This window comes from Syngnathoides biaculeatus, chromosome 19, assembly GCF_019802595.1.
Source record: "Syngnathoides biaculeatus isolate LvHL_M chromosome 19, ASM1980259v1, whole genome shotgun sequence".
Classification (NCBI taxonomy): domain Eukaryota; kingdom Metazoa; phylum Chordata; class Actinopteri; order Syngnathiformes; family Syngnathidae; genus Syngnathoides; species Syngnathoides biaculeatus.
Genome location: NC_084658.1, coordinates 758,900 through 765,341, shown reverse-complemented (window position 1 = coordinate 765,341; position 6,442 = coordinate 758,900). Strand labels below are relative to the sequence as shown.

General features: G+C 39.9%; 1 long non-coding RNA gene across 1 annotated transcript; it reads right to left on the bottom strand.

Moving 5' to 3' along the window:
* Positions 1 to 973: 973 nt before the first annotated feature.
* Positions 974 to 6,110, bottom strand: LOC133492914 (uncharacterized). The gene is made up of 3 exons (XR_009792796.1): positions 2,296 to 6,110; positions 2,065 to 2,185; positions 974 to 1,100 (listed from the first exon to the last, which is right to left on the bottom strand). It is a non-coding gene; the product is annotated as an uncharacterized LOC133492914 (long non-coding RNA).
* Positions 6,111 to 6,442: the final 332 nt, after the last annotated feature.

Sequence of the window (6,442 nt, the reverse complement as noted above, 5' to 3'; positions counted from 1 at the left end):
AAATGAATTTGTTCTCTCCAGGAGACCTGTTTTCACCTTATCAAAAAGAATTTCTGCAACATGAAATTGACTGAAATAGACCGGTGCTTTATCTTTATACTTTCTCATTTTATATATACTTTGAACCTTACTTTTCTACATTAATTCCAGATTTTGCAGGAAGCATCTTCTGCCCAAGATGTTGACATCGAACCAGCAGATGCTGAATCTCCATCGTTGCAAAAGTTGCCAGACTGATGAAGTGCCTGTTCGTGAGAAAGGAACATATCTTTCCGACAGCAGAGAGGAAACTGCAGCATGTATTTCAATCACAGGGGGCCTCTAGATCCTCATATTCAAAGACCAAATACGCATTCAGTGAAAATGTCATGAGAGAAACAGTTATACACAATGTAAGCATACAGTTCAATAAAAATGCTATAATTTTAGTTCAATTGTGTATGTTAACTTCATATACAAACATATACATCAACATTTACACAAAGACAAAAAAAATTCAGGATGTAGAGTCTATATCCTGAATTTTACATTTAAATCCCGTGTACTCTTAGTCATCTGTCATGAATCTTAGACACACAGCAGGATGGAAGTGGCACATCATTACTTCTGCTTAGAATTCCCCAACACCATCTCACAAGTTGTCTATAAGCAGTATGTCGCATTCCCAGAAAATAAAAAAATATACTCATATCACAATTTTCCAGGATGGGACTTTGTACAAGCATTGACAAATTTGTTTGTACAAGCATTGACAAGCATTTTAGCAGGAGCAATCATAATATAAATAATTCTTTATTTTGTCAAGTAGGTCGCCATGCCACAAATAGCAATGGAGCGAATTGATAGCAATTGGCTTGTATGTTGTTGTTCATATCTTTGTATTACATTCATATATCGGGGTTAGCAACCTTAAGAACCCAATTATTGTCATATCTTTGTATTCACATCTTGTTTTTGACATGAAGACATCAACAGGATGCAGCCCCCAGCTCACACCCAACGGTTTTTCAACGGCGAAGCACACGGCTTGCAAGATGTTTGCAGCGTTGTTGAGTTCCTGAACAGGAAGCCCGTCACAATCGAATCACCACACAGGATGTCTGCAAGCAGAAATTGATTTCAACTATTTTTCCATTAAACCTTTAGCAGAAAATATGATGCTTTGAAACGGCTTTGTGAAAAGAATATAACCTGTGTATGACTGTCTCTCTCAGACAAGGCAACACATGATGAGCAACCAACTAAAACTAGCCTGACAATGCATGAGAGAATTGTATTTACAAGAATGTTGATACATTTATGCTATTGCTCAAAAACTAGGGTGAAACCGAACACGAGTTTGTGGTTACATTTTTTAAAGATGCACTTATTGATTAAAGGGAAAATGACAAAATTGAGTGAACCTAAGAGGGGCGTGACAAGTCAAGCCAGGGATGGCGAAAGAGGCCTAATAGGATAAACCAAGTGAGCCCTTCCCACTGGGCGTGGATTCAGCCAACATTTTGCAGAATGTTCCACCCAAAAGCTACCGAAAAACTTGGATACGGAAGTCCGGGGCTTTTTGTTCATTTCTCGCTGAAAAAGAGACAAGGTCTTTCTATAGGTGTAATAGTCGTGTGGCAAGCTGGTGGGGAGAAGTTTTTGAGCAACTTGGAATGCTTATTTTTGACAACTCCATTTAAACTTGGGCGCAAGTAAAACAACTACTCTAATAAGGTAATGGCAGGATAATACCAACGATATTACGTGGTTACCTATGAAGGACAAGTTGGCTTGACAATTTATCCTTAATTCCGAAAATCCTTATTACTAAATTAGGCTTCGAGCTATGTAGGACTGATTTTAAGATAAAACAAATCCGTACAATCCTAACAAAGATTGTTCAATTTACTAGGTCAATGACAAGTGCAATCGATTCATAAGAGATGAAGCTGCTGTAAAAGCGGAGCGATCACTTTGTCACCTTGTTACTCTGTAAGGTTACTCGACAAGGGCTGATAAGTGAGGGCAGACCGGATTAGCTCTGCAAAACTAAAGGCAGTTAGTACACCTAGACGAATTCACCTCGACACTGACTTAAGAAGCTCCCGTCCTCCTGGACACACGGTGTTAGAGTCGGCTGGGGTAAAGGGGTAGCTTAACCCTTTAACTGGAGAGTTGGTCGGGACATTTCTCCCGATTAGTCCTGCGAATAAGCGGAATCTGACAATTAAAAAAAAATCTGAATATAAATTGCATAAAGCTGGGCTGATTCAGAGAAATATTAATATCAATCATCTTTAAAGTAGCTCTTACTCTTGTTGTGGAAAATCCAGTCGCTGCTGATACTTTTGCCTGAATTGGAGATAGGCAACCTCAAGTTTCAATGGTATCAGACAGCTGGCAATAAATCCTGGGTGCACTGCAGCGGATGGTCTGTATAATCTGACATTTTTTGGTGAATATGTTGACTCATGACAAAAAAAATTCTTTTGTTTCCATGAGTATGCAGCATTTACATGCACACATGGATATAGGAAAAATATTTTAAAAACTGTTCACATTCACAGACTTCTACAGCTCAAAGACCCACATCAGTCCAGTACACAGAACCATCCACCCCATTTACATTTCTATTTTAAGTATGTCTTGCCCAAACAAAACCACAAGATACCGGTTTACAGGTGTCAGGATAAAGTTTTGCGGTTTTGCTCATGACATCTTGGGAAAATATTGACTAAAATGGGCATGGACGCTTCTGGGTACTGTCTGGTTATGGCTCTCAGAAGAAGTTCCAAGACTTTTACCACATGAAAATATATTTATGGTATAACCAGCTATTGCTCTTAAATTAATGTGACAACTTTCAAAATTGATTGTGTTAATTAAAATCCTTATTTGTGAAAATATAGCAATTAAATATATGGCCTTTGCATAATTTAAAACAAGATCAAAAATCTCAGATATTAATTCAGGACATCAAAGCCATCTCTATTTAGCAGTGTATGGCTAAATAAAAAAAACTTTACAAATGCTTACCAGTCAGTGTTTCCAACACAAAGCATGTTGATAACCTTTAAAGCTTTTATAAAGCTCATATTCTTCACAATCTTCATTTGACCCTTCAGAATCATGTTCATCGCCCGAATTATTGGAAAATTCATCGTCGTTCTTCCATTGGTGTCGAACGGCAGCCATGTTTATGTGTCTTGTTCTGACGTCACGTCCCTTCTCGGGATTTCCCACTGTGTGCTCGGATTGTTCCAGCAAATCTGCGATCAATTTTTGATAATTGAAAACTACAAATATTTCCTTCATCAATGATTTCAGATTATAAAATAAAAAAACTGTATAAGAGAAGCAAAAGGTGCTTTGAGGACTTTCCATACCCTTTTACATAATATGGGGTGTTGACACACTCATATATGTTCTAAATGAAGAAGACTGTATCTTGCACATCTGTAACTCTTAGGAGGAATAGTTCCTATTAACTGAATGTCTCTTGTTCTTTGTTCTTGTTAGTTTGTTTGTTCTTTATTCTGAATGCCATAGCAGGACGGCACAGACTGCCAGGGACAAATTCCTTGTGTGTTGTTACACGCTTGGCCAACAAAGTTTATTCTGATTCTGACATTCCAGGGATCATGGATCAGTTTACATGTGTCAAAATTCTTGATGAGGACATGTTGCCTTATGCTGAAGAGGACATCCCCTTGAAATAGTGTTTCAACAAGACAATGACCACAAACACACTGGTAAACATGCAGTCTTTTTCCAAACCTACAAAATTAATGTAATGGAAAGGCCAGCCCAATCCCCAGACCTTAATCCAATTGAAAATTTGTGGGGTGAAATCAAAAATTCTATTTCTGATGCAAAGTCAAGATACGGAAATGAATTGTGGAATATCAGTAAGGAATCTTGGGAGTGGAATAACCGCTGAAAGGTGACACAAATTGGTTGACTCCATGCCACAGAGATGTGAAGCAGTTTCAAAACTCTGGTCAGACAACTAAATATTAGTTTAGTGATTCCAAGGATTCGTAAATCCTTGAATAAAAGTTTGTACAAAACAGTTTTGAGTTTGTAAAGTTAACGGCAGACAGCTATCTTTTTAAACACCACTTTTAACAAATTGCCCAGTTGCTCAGCATTAAGTGTGTATATCATGAATGTCTTGTTGGTTTTCTGGAATCTACTGCATCTCCTGGTAACTTGTTTGACGTGTTGCAATAAAAAAATAATACTGAAAATGTGGGTTTATCTGGTTCATTGCAATGGAGTGCTATTATCTAGAACACTGTAAAACTAATGTTTTAGTCTGGTCTTCTTCCAAATGGAGGAAGGACTCTCATTTTATTAAGAGGTGTCACAGCTGCGAGCAACCCATCTGTTCCCTTTCTCAAGGCCGCCAAAAACTTCTCCCCTGTTCTTTGTCCATTTCTTAAAAAGTTCCCCCTGCAACCCTGGGCTTGAACAGAAGGTTCCCGGGGAGCATTCATCCTCCCCGCTTCCTGGTCCTGGGACATCTGTGGGCCTTACATACTTGGTGCAATGAACAAATGAGTGCAGAATTGGCACCACAACCTCTGGTGATAACCCCGGGTGGTCACCCTTGAGGTGGTTGACTATGAAAACATAAATCCCCAAAGCATTCCTGTGAAGTAGACTTACTCGTGGAGTTTTTCCATTTTACTTTCCAAGATCAAACCTTAATTCTCCTCAATCTTGCCTTTGCTTCCAAACAAGTTGTAATTTACAATCCTGCATCTCACACACTCTTTTGCACAGACACACACATTTTTTTTATTGCAGTTTTAGTCAATGTTATTTTATAGAGACTGTATTTTATTTAACATGGAGCTTAAGGGAAACAAGATGGCAGCATAATATCAAGGCTCCGTTCAACTCCGCATAAAAACATTTAACAAGTGTAAGAGTAACTTTGAAAAATGCCTGAGACCACATCAACGACCAGCGGTAAAAGCTATGGCCGGACTCGTGGCACGCAAAGGCCAAAATCTAATAAGCAGCACGGAGAAGAGCACGAGGAGGCCTGTGAAAGCGTGGCAGACATGGCGGCTGTGCTAATGGAGCTAAAAGCCCTCCGCTCAGACTTTGCTTCCAGGTTCGACACCAAATACTGCCAATTGAAAGACATGAACAACTCTATCAACGCTTTGGGGCAAAGCATGGTTGAGGTCAGGAACAACGCAGCCTCCAATACAACGCGTATAAGTGAAGCCGAGGAGCGTATATCATCTCTGGAAGATGATTTGGAGGTGACTAAAGCGGAGCTAGCTACTGCCGCCAAACGCATCGCTCTTTTGGAAACCAAGGCGGATGATTTGGAGAACCAGGGGCGCCACAAAAATCTTCGTCTGTTTGGCCTACGTGAAAATGCTAAAATGAATCGGTCCTTACTCGAGTTTGTGGAGCACGAGTTACCAACATGGTTGAAACTAGGCAGTGACAGGAGCTTCATTCTTGGGCGTGTACACAGGACTCTGGCGCGGCCAAAACCAGGGCAACGTAAAGCTGTGATCATTTGATTTCTGAAGTTTCAAGACAGACAATTTGATCTACACACCGCTAGGCAGCTCAACATTACCCATGAAGAAAAGAAGCTCACATTTGCACCAGATTTGTCGGTCGAAACCATGCGCCAACGCAACGACTTCAACGTGGTGAGAAAGAAGTTTGTGGAAAAAGGGCTTTACCGTGGATTCCAGATTTACCCCTGCAAGTTGAGAATCCTACACGAAGGAAGAATACAGCTGTTTGCCACGCTTACAGAAGCTGAGAACTTTAATCAGACAATCACTTGAACGTTATGGTGAGCTTCATGATACACTCTTATGTCAGACCTTTATAAGTTGTGCCCCTCTAACGGTTTTTGGTTTAGCTTATATAGTTATTGCTCAGTGTGTGCCTTGTCAACATTGGTCACTTTTAGTTAGTTTGACCTATTACTTTTTCTTTTGATTTTATTCATTTATTTATTCTTGTGGAGGGGGAAAAAAAGAGTAGTAGGTTTCGGGTATGCTAGAGTTGCTATTGTATTATTTATTTATTTTTGGGGCGGGTTGGGTGGATACCACCATTTATGTTTCTTTCCGTTTTTCGTTTGCTTTAATAGTTTTACCACTCCTCCTTAATGGCCCCGTCACACCATGACGTTCTGGCCAGTGTCCTATAGCGTTTGAGGAAACGGTAGTCGCCCATGGTCACCGGGATAGCACCAGAGTAGCGTTGTTTCCACGCCAGTGAACGTCAATGATCGCTGGGAATCGGCGGAGAACGCTGGTCCGGAAAAAAAGTTTTGAACATGCACAAAAGTTCTCACTGAGACCAGCGTTCATCAACGTTTAATTTTAATGATGCATTTGCATACGCTAATGGTTTTTAGGGGTATCTTATTAGGTCACTGTTACATGCTTTTCGTGTGTTAGACACCCTTTTC